Source organism: Convolutriloba macropyga, chromosome 7 (assembly GCF_964194025.1).
Source record: "Convolutriloba macropyga chromosome 7, txConMacr16.3, whole genome shotgun sequence".
NCBI classification, from domain to species: domain Eukaryota; kingdom Metazoa; phylum Xenacoelomorpha; order Acoela; family Convolutidae; genus Convolutriloba; species Convolutriloba macropyga.
The window spans coordinates 41,828,949-41,846,822 of NC_134474.1; the positions used below are offsets into that span (position 1 = coordinate 41,828,949).

The following is a 17,874-nucleotide window of genomic DNA, read 5'->3' on the forward strand; positions in this document are numbered from 1 at the left end:
TTTCCATCAAAAACAGCACGTAGTAAGCTTCTTTAGTCCACTTTGATTAAATTTGCGGGAGTAAAACCCCAAGCAACACTAATACAATTTTTTAGACTCAAAGGGGGTTATTCCTGCTTCCACTTCTGTTGAGAGTGCTCTGTAATTAGAACTTTTCCGTTTTTTGCTAACTTTACTCGTTGATTATCAAAAACGCAGAAATTTAAATTAACAAATTATCTATATCTGTAGCATTCATAAAATGGACGATGAGAATTAGCAAGGCTAGTTTTGGACCAATCTTGGACTGTTACAATCCAAAAAGAATTGATTTTTTTAATATTATTTATAGAAGAGAACATATCAAATCAAAGCTCAGGAGTGATAGGTACAATTGGCTTCCTCAGCAGCTCCATGCTAATTCTCCATGATCCAATGTTAATGTGCTTATGAAGCGCTCCCAGTAAACCAAAACATGACGCACTTTGCCAGGATATGAACGACTCTGTGAATTTTGACAAATTAAAGGCATCTTGTAAATGCCATTTGCATGATTCAATAACAATGAAAAATTTTCCTGGCTTCAGTTGAAAAAATTGGGTTTAATATGGAGAATCATACAATGGGGAGACCCTTTTAGATTTCCCTTCCAAATTGACTTTTGTGTGCACAAAATATAGAGGAATATGAAATAAAAAAGATTTTTTCAACTTTCGTTTTTTACAGGGAGTTATCGAAGTTTAATCTTCCGAGAAAAGTAGAATGAATTCCGTTGTTTTTATTCATATTTTCCGGAATTTTTGCCTAAATTTTCGTGAAGCTTGAAAAACAATTTCTAAAACTTTTAAGAATAGTGTTCTTGATTTTGTATTCAAAGACAAAAACGTAATGTTGACTATTTTGATTAATTTTTGTGTCAAAATTTCTTGCTGATAATTTCAAAATGCAGACTTTTTCCATCAAAAACAGCACGTAGTAAGCTTCTTTAGTCCACTTTGAGTAAATTTGCGGGAGTACAACCCCAAATAACGCTAATACTATTTTTGTAGACTCAAAGGGGTTATTCCTACTTCCACTTCTGTTGAGAGTGCTCTGTAATTAGAACTTCGCCGTTTTTTGCTAACGTTACTCGTTGATTATCAAAAACGCAGAAGTTTAAATTAACAAATTATCTATATCTGTAGCATTCATAAAATGGACGATGAGAATTAGCAAGGCTAGTTTTGGTCCAATCTTGGACTGTTACAATCCAAAAAGAATTGATTTTTTAATATTATTTATAGAAGAGAACATATCAAATCAAAGCTCAGGAGTGATAGGTACAATTGGTTTCCTCAGCAGCTCCATGCTAATTCATTTAGTTTTTTATATGAGAGCTTATGGTTTTGTTGACTTTTAAAAAGAATTGACTTTAAAACAAATAATGCCCTACTTAAATTTGCCTCTATATTTTTTCTTAAGTTGGTCAACTTGTAGCTTAGTGTTGGCAAAGAAAGAAAAATTCTCCTTTCTACTGGTTTAAAACTAATTCATTATTGCGGTTTTAAGCCTTAAGTTATAGTTTTTTGGCTTTGATACTACTAGATTTCAGATTTCTTTATTTTTAGATATTTGCCAGTTTTTCATGTTTTCTAGTCTTGTCACATTATTACATCACTGACGGTTCTCATATCACATTATTGGGGTTCACGATAAAACACAATTGAACATTTTAAATTTCGGAAAGATATAGATAGTAGTTTTAACGGCTCCGACACTTCTTTCTTAAAGAATTTAATTGAATTTTTTAATTTTGTCTTTAACTGTTGTTTTTACTGTTGTCTTTTTAGTCGTATTAAATTTCCAGGCTTCAATGATTTTCAAAAAATTGAATAAATGAGCCCGTGTTCTAATCTTAGTAGACAGCTCATGGCTTTCATGACTTAGAACTAAACAATTGTTCTCCAAAATAAAAAAAAAACTTTTAAACTTCGCAGTTTTGTGCTTTTTCTTATTTTTTGTTACCTAGTCTCGTTAATTGCAGGTCAAATATGACATTATTGTTGTCAAAGGAAGGTGTCAAAAAGTATTGATGTCACAGAATCTAACATTTTGAAAGAATTCGTAATGACCTTACTGGCTTCGACACAGGTTTTTCACAAAAAAAAAGTAAATTAATTTGATTTTTGTCATAACTGACGTTCTTTTTATTGACGCAAGACATATTCTAGATTATTGCAGGTCTCTATAGCTTCTTTTAACGAACCATTTGATGTATTTCAATCGGTAATTAATGGCTTTCATGACTTTGGAAATAGTTTTGTTTCAAAAAAATCAAAATTATTGATTACCTTTGCTCTTTTATCTTTTTTGTCTACTTGTTAGCTAGTCTCATTTATGAAAGACCACATACTACACTATCGGTTTCTGAAGAAGGCCCAATTGAAAAAAATTTTGAGGGCCAAAATTTGGCCTTGCGGCTTCGACAACGTTTTTTTGCAAATTTTAGTTGAATTTTTGTTTGTGGTCTTTTTGTTGTTCTTTTTAGCCGCATTAAAAAATGAATAAGGACGGGTCTTAATGCCCAAATATAGAAGCATTGGTAATCGTATAATTTTTAGGATATTTTACCCAATTTCTAATGGTTTTTATCATTTTGAAGTTAATTGTTTTAAAAAAATAAGCGAATTTTTTAACTTTACTGTTTTTGTTCTTTTTTCTAATTGTTACCGAACGTTTTTATGGACTGGTCCCATATGTTTTCTGGTGATTTATAAGTTATTTTGTTTTTCTATAGTTTTATCTGACGGCATGTTGACTTTGTCATTAGGTTTTGTTTTTTAAAACTGACATAAAGTTTTTGATCTAATTACTGTTTGTTGTTGTTTGATTTTGCTGTTCGTCTTCATTCGCTTTCTTAATATTGACATATCTCATTAATCTAACGCAACATTTTTTTACTCCAATGAGTTATTTGCTTTGGAGGCTATCTGTTTGTTCATACACTATTTTTTTGAAAATTGCTTGTGTTTTTTCGGGGTTTTTTGGGTTTTTTTGAGATTCCTAAAAATAATTTTTAGGTTTTCTACCTGTTCCTAATTTGGTAGACAATTATGCCAAAATTGTGGATGAGGTGGTCGGAACCTTATGTGCAATCGCACATTACCGAGCCTCCTTGTTTAATATTGCTCGTTAAATCTTGATTTTTGCTTTACCTTATCATTCATCGTAAAATCTGATTTTAGGTACTATTTAGTGTATACCATTTGAAACATTTTGGCAGATTTTTGTTATCTGTTTTTCAAATTTAGTTAGGAACTAGTTTTTTTTCATAAAAGTGTAAACTCTCAGCAAGATTTATTCTTATTCAAGAAAACGGATCCTTAGTAATGTTCAACAAGATAAAATTTATATGACACAAGAATATTTAGTTTTAAAACCAAGCAAAACGGGATATATTTGGGCTAGTAATTATCAGGTTTTGCTGATAGTTTTAAGAGTCCAAACAAATGTTATATGAAGAAATTTGCGGATGCTTTCAAACTAACAACTGAAAAATTCGAAGTCATAATACATTTAAGATGATGAATATCTTTGCGGAAATTTTCATGCCATATCAAACATGTGATAACTTAGATTCACTACAATTTCTTGTTATGATTTTGTTAAGTTTTTTTCAAGATTTGTCAATTAATTTTCTTCGCTCGCCAACCTCTTGATCTTTACGAACGTATTGATCAACTGAGTGATTTAAACAAAAAATTTATGTAAGTCATAACATGAAATTGATAAATGGCAGTAGTTAATATGTGGAGCTAAAAATAGGTGTCCCGGTACTGAGGTTCTTGAGCAAAATCATTGCACGTTTTAATCGCTTCACTTCTTGAAGCACACACAAAAACTGTACAATTTTATCCATATATTACTGTTTTCATAGCAAGTATTAGAGAAAAACCTTGAAAAATTTTCCCATGTTCTAACATGTTTTTTATCAACATTATCACGTTTGGTTTCACTCGGATTCAAGTGAGCGAGATAATAAAACTTGTCGGCTGACACCAGATGCACCAGATAGCAGCGTTGTCACTTACTTTATGTTTAAGGGGTAAAGTACTCATTGTAATGGAAATCTTTTGATTTTTTTAATTACCGACATAAATTGCTCTTAAAAATATAAAGATGGACACTTTTTGAATCAGCGTTATTTAAAAATTCCAATTTCAGTACTTATATATAAGCTACATTTTTATCTGAAAACAATTTTCTTCTTAGTAACTTGCGTAAGATCTAACGTGCGGCGCTCATAGATTAATTTAAAATGCTTCAGTCTGTTAAGATGGAAGTGAGGGATTTGAAACCCACATTTGTCCGAATTTTTTGCACCCATAACAAATTATCTAGGCTACAGCCCGCCCCTCTAAATAAAGTTGCCCCGCTGATCATTCACTGGTCATTGGCAATTTAACGGACAACTATGGAAAATTCCATTTAATTTGAAAATAAATAATCAGTTTCCGTTTTTCAATCTCTTGTCGGGTGAGATTGACTTAAGTTAAAACTTCCTTTAAAATTTTAAAAGAATTTTCCAAGAGAAATAAAAGTATTCGTTTGCAGTTTTGCTGGCAACATTTTAAATTCTTTTATTTATCACTAAGACTCATTCCCACAGTTCTCATCTTATCATTTATATCTCACTAGCCAGTTGCGCAACTACGATATGGATGTGATGCTAAATGTGGCTTTTCATGCCTCACATTGAACTATCGGATCTTTTCTGTGTCCCCCCCCCCCCCCCCCCCCCACGTCCATTTGAACCCCCCTATACATGCTATAGTATATTATCTGCATTTCGTACTCTTACATAATCACTTATGCACAAACGACATAATTTATTGATGCAATTAAACTTTTGAAATTAACGCACATTTACAGTAATTCCAATTTGTTTAAAACGTATGCAGACAAATAATAATGCGGGTTTTTACAATTTTTGTGCTTATTTTGCATAGGATTAGCTTTGTGGCAGTAATTTTTTTTTGACAACCGGTAACAAAAATCCCTCCAATCGTCTAACGATATCAGCAATTTATTGTGCCTAAACTGAAGGATTTCTAAGGACAAAAAAGAACATATTTGGGGAAGTAAACAGACTGATCATATAGGAGTGGGGGGGGGGGCAAACAGAAAAGATCCGAGCCATCAAGGTCAACCAATACCGTTTGACTTTGTTTTAGACAAGATTTAGTTCTTTTTTAATACCGATTTTTACTAGAAACTTTTGTGGTTTTCATCTGGACAGCGATGGCTCCGGATTGTACTGACAGTGAATTAATCTAAATTGAAAAGTTTTATTGGGCGACTAGAATAACATACAAGTTATTTGTTATGTCAGATTAAGAATTGACAGTATCGAATCATGGATATTGCCAAATTGTTGTCAAAGAGGGGATCGAATATTTAAATCGAGAGATTGATATGTGTTGGTCATTGTTTTCACCAAGATGAGTTTAATTTTTGTTATTGTTCACTTTAGATATACATTTCATGGTTTAATTACTCTTAAGAATGATATAAGAGACAGGCTTCTTGAATCACGCAAGATTAACTTTCATTTTGTTATTTTAATGAGCTTGTGTCTATAACACATAATGAGTATCAAACTCACAAGCATTTAACGGTTCGTAATAAGCCCACGAGTTGATGTGGGGGTTGGCTATAAAGTAATTTGTAAGCTGATTGATATTTTGGTTTGAAAAGGTAAACTAATTTGTCGAGAGGTGCGAAGCCAAATCTGTTATCTAGAGTGCACTCAACCGCATAATGTACCATAAATGCTTTCAAATCACATTACTTTGTGTTCTTACCAGCAACGCTGGACAAACAAAACATGTTTGTCTAAAACCACAAAAAATTATTAAACAAACTTTTATGTCTTGAAAATTTTATTTGAATACGTTTTCCGCTATTTAGCAGTCGAAGAATTAATTCCTAGACTTGGTTGATTGATATAATCAAAGCATGGCGGTAAAAAAGATATTGAGTTAAAAACCTTTGATAACTGCTAATGTGGGTTTTTCCCTTTCCCATTATAGCCCCCCTCCCAACAAAGCTACAGCCCTATTATGGTTGCGGGTCACCGATCATACAACTTTCTTTGATTTCTTCGATTTCATACTACCCTAGTTTTAACGTAATGTCAATTATTTATAAAGAAATTTGCAAATTTTGTAAAATAATTCATTAATTGCAAACACGGTTGAATATTTGTGTCTCTTATAGTTCGCAGTTGGCCTTGTAGGGTGATTGTACCACACAAATCGTTTACAAGGAGAACATTTTTCAATTAAATCAAGCAATCACTGAGAAATTTTTAGGAAAATAAGCCACATTGATAAATTAAGCAGAGCTCTACCGGAACGAACTCGGTCCATCGTTTGCAAAATTTTGCAAAAATAACATTAATTTGCAAAATTTTGCAAATTTGACCTTGTGAAGAGATAATTTGCAAATTTTTACAAATTTGGCATTATTGAGCAAAAATTTGCAAATGTTTGCAGATTTGGCATTAGTTTTGAACTAGGGTATGATTCTCTGTAATCACACTAGGTCATATATGATTTGTACGACTTCTTAGTAGTCACACAAAGATCTGATATGATTTCTTAGAAATTATAAAGGAATCATACAAAAAAGTGAATGCCGGTGAACTTTATAATTTTCAATTTTAGTAGAAATCGAAAAAAATAGAAATCATTCAAGGTTATATATGGTACACAAAACATTGATTGATGCCAAAATTTCCCGTATATTGTAGTCAGAGGGCTTTTAAGTTTATTATATCGTATGTGCAGTGGGCATTTGATTTTTGGTGCGTTAAAACCATAATTTTGGTTTTTATACGTATTTGGAAAATGATTTAAATGTTAGATGCAAACAATTATGTTGCATAATTCTAATAATTGAGATTTTTTTATGTATAAACTTGCTTCAAAGAATATGAAAAATTTCGTCTTATCGACGAACCTATTTTTCAATCAGCACCCAATTTTGCAAAAAATAATTCATTTCAGGGTGTTTTGGAGGTTCACAAAGTGATGCCTGAGAATGACATAATTGATACCTTGTGTATAAACATTGAAATTTAAATTGCAGGTAAAAAAGTGTATGAATCTTGGTAATCATACCAGGATCTTGTATGATTTCTTGGTAATCATACAGGGAATACAGGGATCATATATGATTTTTCGGTTTAATACTAGGATCGTACGAAGTATGGATTGCATGGAATCATATATGATCCGTGTATGAAATCAGAGACACTTTTCAACCCCGGGGAATAATTACTTGATTTGGGGGAGGGGTCTATGCGTTATGTATTCGCTATGATGGAGAGGGGGATTGTAATGGGATTGAGCCGGCAATGTTAGAGGAGTGGCAAAAGATATAGTTAGTTATCCTATGTTTACTGTTATTTGCATTACATCCACGAGCGTAAAATTAGTCGATATGTCCATTTTTGAGGTTACCCGTTTTTCTTACAAAAATTATTTAAACTATAACTGCCCTTAAATAAAAATAAAAAACATATAGCACGAAACATGGCTTAAAACAGTGTTCCTTCCCACAAGATAACATGGGAAGGAACACATGCTTTTAACCTTTGAAAGTGAGTTTCCTTAGAAAATCTGACCTAACTTGACGGTTTTCCAAAAACTGAAGTCTGTTATTAGGTCTTTTGACTTCCTTCAAGCAATAGTTTTGCCTTAAATTTTTTTTCAAGAAAGTGTGAACAAATTGTAGGGAAATACTTAAATGTTTCAACTTTTACATATTTCAGAACAAGATAATGCGAATATATAACACAATGTTACAGCCCATTTGCCTCTTTTCTTGTTCCTCAATGCTTAATTTGTCAAGTCAAGCATTCTTTGAACAATTAGAGCTTTTTTATTGTATGCCAAGCACAATATATATTAGGTTGCCCTAGCAATCATTTCATCTAAACAGTCAACATCAAATTTCTAACAGTTATCACATATAATCACGCAAAAATTAGAAAACTGTTCTTTATCTAACTGAATATCTTCGAAATAAAACAGCTTTCTTGGCTTTCTTGAACAAATAAGTCTCTAAATTCTAAAAATTTTTAAAGAATAGTGACAAAATGTCTTACTTTTGTAGATTATTAGAATTGTGAAGCGAATTAGTGTGATATAGGATAAAGAACTCAACCATAAGCGAAAATTCACCATATTTTTTGCATGCATTTTTAATGCCAATTCAACTTTTTTTTTCTATAGGAGTAATTTTTTGGTATTTTTTTCAATGAAAAAAAACTCCGTGGACCTTTGGGTTTTAATTTGTTTCAAGAACATCTGGCCAATAAACCGCTTGCGTGAAATCGCTGCTAAATTGGAAAAATTCAATTGTTTGATTTTTATCGGCTCTAGGTGTTTGTTTAGTCAGTGACTTTATTGTTGTCTCCTTTTTTGCAAAAATATGGATTTAAGCGAACTGTGGGGTCACAAGTTGTTAGTTTTATGCGTTTTCCTCGAGGAGTGTCATGAATCCCGAATTTTTGGCTCCATTTTTGTGAAAATCCAACTTGTAACCGTTTTGGCGAGAACATGCTGAAGGCGGTAAAACATTGAGGACTTTTCAAGTTTTCATCTTGTTATTGATTTACTACCTTATGACATGACTAGGTCCTCATATACGGGAAAAAATTTAACTTAATTTGAAAGAAATATTGGGAGGAAAATACGGCATCGTTTCCTTTTTATAGTTTTTGCTGCACTTTCACAGCCTTTAAAATAACAGTTCAGACGAAATGTCCCTAAAATCACATCTATTTCTATTAATATCATCGATACCAAGGCACAAATGTTTCTGAGACATTCCAGTTTGGTTATTGCATGTATTTGCAATCATAAGCGCCCACAATATAATACCACAAATGTAGAACGTCGGACATTTTGTAATGGTCAAGTTTTAGTAACCTCGCAATCAGATATTTTCTTGTTCAACAATTTGTTTTCTAGTTCTCTTGATACAATAGAGATATTTTTTCAAATCCTAATAGCACTAGCTTTCTCCACAAATTTTTCGGCTCCTCTTCTACTAAAATTTACTTCCAAGCCTCTCACCAGTCTTATGAGAAAAATTTTTTGAACAGTAGTCAGTTAAGTTTTTTTTAAGCTGTCACAGCACATTGTTAAGCTTTTTCCGTTATTTTTTTATTTCTGTCCTAAGTTCTAAATTTGTTTTTTTTTCATGTAATTAACCCGTTCATCGATTTAAAAGTTGTGAGCTGCAATGATTGCAAATATGTTTTTAAATTGGGGTAAATCTTATTTCTTTAAAAGCCAATTGGCATATCCTTTTATCTGTCCTCATTTTTGTATGAGAAACCCAAGTAAACAAAATCCAAAACAGTGAGGATCTTTCTCTTTGTATTAAAACAATTACTCGAGTGAAACCCAAGCAAACTATTGTTTGTCATTTTGAAGAAATAATTTACCTCCTAAAAAAACTATTTTGTTAGACAGCTTTAATTTTTTAAAAATTGGCAAATTTCGACCCAGTTCAACATAATCAGAACTTTAAGAAATTTATCTTCATAAATAATTTTGACAAATGGCAAAAACACAATTTATGTTTAAACAATCTATTTTTATATCTATATTATATATATATATATATATATATATATATATATACATATATATATATATATATATATATATATATATATATATATATAAATATAGATATAAAAATAGAGTTTTTATAATTTTAAATGTAATTTTGATTTTCTTTTGAAGTTTTCTAAAACTTTTGGAGTCCTATGACATAATCTTGTCAACTACGATAGCAACAGGTTTCCTAATGATCATTAAGTGAACCCATCTAGAGCTTTCAGTGGACAGCTAATGGCTGTTAAGAAATTAAAATTGATTTTGCGAGAACTTTTTTAACATTAACCGATCATAAACTTTTTTTGAGGAAATTTTATCCTTTTACTATTTGTTAAATGACTTCAAGGCCACAAAATTTCAAAAATTTTCAGAAAGAATTTTTGTTTGTTTTCTTATTATTGTTTCCTCTTGAAATCTTATCACATTATCCTGATATCCTGATATACTGATGTCTCCAATTGGCTTAGAGAAGACTTTCAGTGGATCATGGAAAAAATTTTCAGAGAAAAGCTTATGGATTAAATGGCTTTGACACTTTCTTCTAGCACTTTTCCTCTTAACTTTTAGATTTTGCCTGAATTTTTTGGTGCTTCCATAATCATAAGTCCTCCAATTGAGGCATACGCTCCAATTGAGTGTACTAAGATTTTTAAAATATTTTTTCGGAATTTTTTTGTAAACTAACTGACCCTAAACTTATTTTCGTGAGCATCTCTAAGTCAGTCTCAGTATTGACCTGACCCCCTTATTTTTTAGTTTGATCAAAATTAATCTAGTTACCGGTTTTATCTTCTAACTATTGGTGTTATGACTTTGATCCACAAGTTTTCTAATTTTCATAATTTTTGTATATCTTTTCATAATTTTGGTTCCTTTTCGAATCTTAACACATTATCTTTAAATTGATAGTTGCATTGGCCTAGAGATGACATTCAAAGGATCATATATAAAGTTTTCAGTGAAAAACTTATGGTTTCAATGGCTTCAACAACTTCTTCTAGCACTTTTCTTCTTAACTTTTAGATTTTGCCTGAATTTTTTTTCATAGTCAATGACTCATGCTGATGTCTTATGATTCCAATGTCCCATTCTAATATTCTAAAAATCATTTTTCAATCGCTTCTACACTTTCTAGTTCATGTTTTTGAATTTGTAGCTTTTGCTTTTTTATTGCTCCTTCGTAGCCGTAAAGTGGTGACAAGTCCCATAAGCATATAGTTGAGGATTGAATGAATGACGTTACATGAAGCAGTCAGCATATTTTGAATAGTCTTAAAGTTTATGATATTATAGTTTTAAGAGATTTTTAAGGATTTTTCAACTTTTTATACGGTTTTTGTTTTTCTTTTCGTCAATTTTGTAACTTTTTCTCATCATTGAGAGGTCCCATACAATTCTATGGATTCTAAAATTAACATGTACTTTGATTTCATGACGTAATTGATGTTTTGTTATTTGGACATAATGCGCTCTCAAAAAAATTTATGTGACTTGTGTATTTTCTTTCTTTTTCTCTTCCTTTGGAACAATCGCGTAATAACAGATCCCAATGATTTTCGATTATGGCCCAATTGAACTCCTTTATTCATTCAGTATAATTTTTGCTGAATTGGTATAAATAGAAAGTGAAATAAAAGTAGATAACTTTCGGATAATAGCTAATGATTTTAATGGCTTCACTATTTTGTTTTCGCATTGTAATTTGTTGTTAGTAATTTTTTGAACTTTTCTGCATCTTTAGTCCGTTCCTATGGCTTAGTCTAACGAGAGACAGGTTCTATCTGTTGCACTATGACTTTTTAGTAAGTTTATCAACAATTATTTCGTTAAAAGCTATTTACTTTTAAGACTTTTGAAATTATTCGGTTAAAAAAATATTGATTGATTTTTGAATTTCACCTCATTATTTTTTCTTTTTTTCGACTTGTTACTTTGTCTCATTGAGGAAAAATCCAATCTAATGTGTAGTTTGAAAAAAGGTAAATTTGTGGTTAGAGTTTTGTCTGATTGTAATCGACGTTATCACTAGGTGCTTTTAAAATTAAGATTTTGAGTTTTTGCCGTGAAATTTTTGTTTTTGCTTGTTTTTGTATTTGTTTTTGTTCTCGTAGTCTTTTTGTTGGCAGATCTCGATGTAATGATGCATGGCAATAGTAATTTAATTATTAGTTTGGTTGTGTAACGATTTTTTTAGAACACAAACATCTATTTTTGATTATCTCCTTGCAAAAATGTAGGTCAAAAGACAGTTAAGTCAAAAATGTGGATGACCGTGGGTGAGAACATCACGTGCAAACGCACATTAACAAGCCTCCTTGTTTGTGTTTATGCTCATCGGGTAATCTATCTGATCATTTTCTTACTTTATAAACTGCAGTTGACCTTGTGATATGTAATGTCTGCGTACTAAGTCTTTGTTAGTCGGCCTTTTGTTTTTTCATACTGACAAAAGATGTTGATTTCATTGAAAACATGATTGACAATGCTCATTCATGATTAAGTTGGCCTTCGACCTCAATTCCATCCATTAATAGCTTGATGCGTTAAAAAATAATAGTCTAATATACTCACAAAAGTATCAAAAGTATCAAAAATGGTACTTTGCTCCTATTGAAGGAACGTAATGTTGTTGTCCGATTTTGTTTTGAAATTCATTATTGGACAGAATTATTGGACACTCAGTTTTTTTAACTTGAACTCTGTTTGTCGAAAGATAAATCACGTCCGGCTGTGCATTAAGTTAGAGGTTCTAAATTGTTCGAGCTTAAATAGCCGTGAGCAAATGTTTATAACTATAGAGCACAATCCTTCTAAAACGAACTATTGCGCTTTCAACAACCTTACGTAACCAAGCCTGTACCTATTGAAATAGTTACATAACCAAGTCATATCTATTGGGCAATCGGATTATCGAATGAGGTAGGTAGCATTGCTTTCAGACATAGTTACACCTCTCATTTGCAAGTATATGAAATAGGAAAGAAAATTGCTTGATATGTGAAAGAATTCTTTTCATTTTTTATTTGACTTTTTTGCAATAAACAACAGCTAAAACAGTTGGACGTTTTCAAAACAAGACAACCAATTGCAGTCGTGGTCATCGTCATAATAATAATATGCTATTAGTATAATGGTATCAAGTGAGGCTTGTGGAGAGTATTGGTAAGTGCGTAGACATTGTTTAATGCAAGGGTGGTGATACTTTTAATCTGGGCTGAAGCATGGTTAATCCAAACAGATGTCTAGACTGAAACTAAATTATCTACAGCTAGAGGCCGTGCTTTAGAAAATAAGATAAATAAAAACCAAGCTTAGCAAGAAAGGAAAATAAGTAAAGAGGCCAACTTAGTTCAATCTTCAAGCTAAAGCAAATTTTGTCAACCTTTTTAAAATACATTATTATATGAGAATTGTATGAATGATGATATGATGATGATGTACACCTTTTGAATTCGTAAAGGGGTACGGTGCGTTAAAACATACACAGGAGAGGATTTTTTGAAGGAGCAACATAAAGGCGTCAATTATTTAGGGTCTACCCAAACTCTGCATCATAGACGGGTCATATCGGACTCAAAGTTCACGAAATTTGTCCTAATTGTGTTCAGATCCCGAGAATACTGTTATTCTCTGTAAAAAACAGGTTGACAATTTTTTGCGGGATGAGAAAACCCATTGTCCCACACTGACACAACTATCAACAGCAAAGTACCCATTCCATAAGACTACCTGATCACGATTAAAGAAAATAGAAAGAGCAATTGATCTTTATTATAGACTTGAGTATTTAGCATCCGACAGAATTCAATACATCAATACCAAACCAATTTATTCAAGTTCACTAAATATATAAATATATTATGTATATATATATATATATATATATATATATATATATATATAATATATATATATATATAATATATATATATATATATATATATATACATATATATATACTTATATATATATTATATATATATATATATATATATATATATATTCTTAGAGTAACCATTTTGATCATTAATAGAAAATTGCATACAAAGTGTCCATTTTTTACTCTGTAGTTGAAATATTGCATTATTTCCAAAAAACCCTCAAGCCCCAGAAAACAACATTCAACAAACTTTTCTGCTTTATTAGTGCAATTAAACGGTTTTTAGGCCTTAGCTAACACTTTACTGGTCTTTTTACACCATAAGAAAGCGATTTTAATGGGTTGGTTTTATCATACTTTCAAAAATGCGAAAATCAAAGCGCGTAATGGAATTTTGTGGTATTTCAATAAAGATTTTATAAAATTTTGTTTTAAACTATTAAATTTTAGTGAAGAAAATCTAAACCCCTGATTATGTCCTTCGATGGGATGTTATTGGCCAACTGGTGTCCATTAGCGGACACCCAACACGGGGTTGGGCCAAGAATTTTGAAATGATTTTTTGAACAGTCCCTAGTCGAGAGAGGATGTTAATCTTGCAAGATCTTGAAAGATTCTTGCAAAATACTGTTAATCTTGCAAGATCTTGCAAGAGGATGTTAATCTTGCAAGATCTTGCAAGAGGATGTTAATCTTGCAAGATCTTGCAAGATGCTTTCAAGATTAACATCATCTTGCAAGATCTTGCAAGATTAACATCGAAAATCCTCCTTTATTGAATCGCTCTATGATGTTGACGTTTTTTGACGAGTTTTGTGAACAAAATAGCTTTTAATGAAATCTGCAAAATATGCTGTTAATCTCGCAAGATCTTGCAAGAGGATGTTAATCTTGCAAGAAAATCTTGCAAAAAATTGTTTATCTTGCAAGATCTTGCAAGAAAATCTTGCAAGATTATGCATAATCTTGCAAGATCTTGCAAGATTCTTGCAAGATTAACATCCTAAATTGACTAGGGGTTGTTCGTTCTATAGTATGTTAGATGTAATTTATTTTTTTTCTTTTCTCTTAGGATCTTCACTTCACTCGTAATTTTTTTTTAAAAAAGGAAGATTAGTTTTTCAATTTATAAACAATCAAATTCCAATGAACAAAAAGTTAGTGTTTTTACGGGAGCTACTAAAAATTTTTAAAGGAGAACTTTGTAAAAAAACGAAAAAAGATAGGTAGAGTTAATCTTAGATTCAGTTGGATTAAAGATATATTAGAAAATCATTTAGAATTTTGTTTAAGTAAAATGTTTTAGTTGTTATTTTCATCTGTGAGAAAAATTTTGTTAGCATATTCAAGAAAAAGTTTTAAGAGTAATATTAGACTATAAATTTTGCTGTTGTTTCTTTTACATTGATATCTTTTCGGCTAAATTTAGTTTTTAATGTGCGACATTTTGAGTCATTTCCGGTGTTCCGCTTGTTATGTTTTTTTTTCATTTTTTTTGCTTAGTTGTCTTTCCGTCTGCTGTTTTGACTTTTCGAGTGACTTTCATTACGCTTTACTTCATAATTTTTTCGTGATCTAAATTATTCGAAATCTAATTGTAAGCTATTAACTTAATTCGCGGCAGTTAATACTATAGAGCCGATCACAAGTTGCCCAAAAATGGTGTCATTTTTGTTCCGACCCCTCTTGAGGGGGGAGGAACTATATACTCAAATGGTTTTTTTTGTTCAGTCAATTTTGGCCGATCGATATATTCATCGTAGAGAGTTGAGACTGGTATCATTAGAAAGCTTGTCCAGTGTAGAGTATGGAATTAAAAAGATTTTTTTGAATTTCGTTTTTTACAGGGAGATATCGAGGTTTAAACTTTCGAGAAAATAGAGTGAATTCCGTTGATTTTATTTACCTTTTTTCGGAATTTTTGACTAATATTAATGATAATAATAATAATAATAATAAGCTGATATTAATAAGAAGATATATTAATAGATATTAATAGAAATAATATTAAGCTGAATATTAATAATTTTTTTCAAGAAAATTTTATTTTATTTTTAAAGACAAAATGTATTGTCGGCCATTTTATTGAATTTTTTTGTCACAAATTCCGGCTAAGTATTTCCCAAAATTCAGACTTTTTCATCAAAAATAGCACGAAATAAATTTCTTTAGTCCACTCTGATTCAATTTGTAGGAAGTGCACACCCAAACACCACTAACACAATCTTTGTAGACTGAAAAGGGGCTAATTCTACTTCAACTTCCGTTGAGATTGCTCTGAAATTAAAACTTTGCCGTTTTTTGCTAACTTTATTCGTTGATTATCAAAAACGAGGCATTTTTTTTTTGATTTTTTAACTAACAAAATATCTATATCTATGACATTCGAAAAATTGAATATTCCTTATGGACAATCAGTATTAACAGGACCAGTTTTGTACCAATCTTGGACCGTTACAACCCAAAGAATAAATCGGATTGTCATCAGTCGGTTTTTTATATAAAAAATTCGATCTTATTTATATTAAAAGCTCATTAAACAACAAAACACTTCAAATCAAAGCTCACTAGTGATAGGTCCTATTGGCTTCCTGTTTAGCTCCAAATCAATTTATGTAGTTGATTGCTTGAAACTTGTGGTCGTTTAAACTTTTTAAATATGTAGCTTAGAATCAGCAATCAAAGAGTGTTTCTTCTGTCTGCTGAATTCAAAATCAGTCTTTATTGCGGTTTTACTCCTTAAGTTATTGTGTTCTGGCTTTGATATTATTAGATTTCACAATTTTTTTTTTTTAATTTTTAGGTATTTGCCCAATTTTCATGTTTTCTAGTTTTGTCAAATTCTCGCGTTATTGGCAGTTCATATATCACACTATTCGCGTTCAAAATAACGCACAATTGATGATATTTAAATCCTTAAAGATATAGATTGTGTTTCTTTACCGCTTCGACAATACTTTCTCGAAGAATTTAATTGAATTTTTTAATTTTGTCTTTAATTGTCGTTTCTACTTTTTCTTTTTTGGTCGTATTTAGTTTCCTGTACTATGACCCGGTTTGATTGGCAAGAGTAGATGAGCCGATGTTCTGATATTAGAAGATAGATGATGGCTTTCATGACTTTGAAAACAATTGTTTTCCAAAATGATAAAAAAACACTTACTTCGCAATTTTGTTCCTTTTATTGTCTGTTTGTTGCCTGGTCTCGTTGATTAAAGGTTAAAGATGAAATTATTTTTGTCAAGGGAATGTGTCAAAAGGGATTGGTGTCACAAAATCTTATGTTTTTAAAGAAACCGTTATGACTTTACTGGCTTCCACACGGGTTTTTCACAAAAAAAGTAAATGAATTTTTGATTTTTGTCATATTTGACGTTTTTTTTGTAGACGTGAGACTTATTCTGGCTAATTTCAGGTCTCAAGGGCTTCGTTTGGAAGAATGGATGAACCTATTCAATATTTTCATTTTGTAATTAATAGCTTTCATGTCTTTGGAAATAAATTTTTTTCGAAAAAAAGTAAGTAATACATAATTTTGCATTTTTTTTCGTTTTTGTCTAAGTGTTGCCTATATTCATTAATGCGCGGTCCCATAATGCGTTATCGGTGGTCGACGAATGTGCAATCGAACATTTTTTGAGGGCCAAATCATGGATTTACGGCTTCGGAAGTATTTTCTGGCAAGTTTTAATTGATTTTTTTGTTTGTTGTCTATTTGTTGTTCTTTTTGCAACTGCATATAAAATTGAATACCGACAGTTCCTAGTGCCCTTCTATAGAAGCATTGGTAATTGTAAACCTACGGGATGTTTTAGTTGATTCTAATGGTTTTCATTACTTTGAAATTAATTGTTTTTTTTTAAATTCAGCAAATTTTCTAACTTTAAAGTTTCTGTTCTTTTTTGTCTAATTGTTGCCAAGCCTTATTATGAACTGGTGAATAAATATTTTTTCCTTGTTAATAACAAGTTATTTTGTTTAATTTCAGTTTTATCTGACGCTATTTTGACTTTGTTATTAAGTTTGGTTTTTTAAAACGGACATAAATTTTTTGACATAATTTTTGTTTGTTGTTGTTGTTGTTTGATTTTGCCGTTCGTCTTCGCTCGCTTTCTTAATATCAGCATATCTCATCAATCTAATGCATCGTTTTTTTACTCCACTAAGTTATTTGCTTTGGAGGCAGTCTTTTCGTTCATACAGTTTTTTTTAAAATACTTGATTTTTTATGTTTTTCTATCTGTTCCTCATTTGGTAGACAATTATGCCAAAATTGTGGATGAGCGGGGTCGGAACCTTATGTGCGATCGCACATTAACGAGCCTCCTTGTTCATTTT

The 17,874-nt window shown here is 31.2% G+C and overlaps 1 protein-coding gene across 3 annotated transcripts in view; it reads left to right on the forward strand.

Moving 5' to 3' along the window:
- LOC142342876 (vesicle-associated membrane protein 7-like) overlaps positions 1-17,874 on the forward strand; it is an 87,474-nt gene that overhangs the window by 10,537 nt on the left and 59,063 nt on the right. Inside the window, exon 1 of one of the 3 annotated variants that reach the window (XM_075394514.1) lies at positions 12,342-12,575. The exons of the other annotated variants lie outside the window; for them this stretch is intronic. The gene's annotated coding sequence lies outside the window, so the exon portion shown is untranslated. Of the gene's footprint in view, positions 1-12,341; positions 12,576-17,874 lie in introns of those variants that run through there. 3 annotated transcript variants of the gene reach the window in all.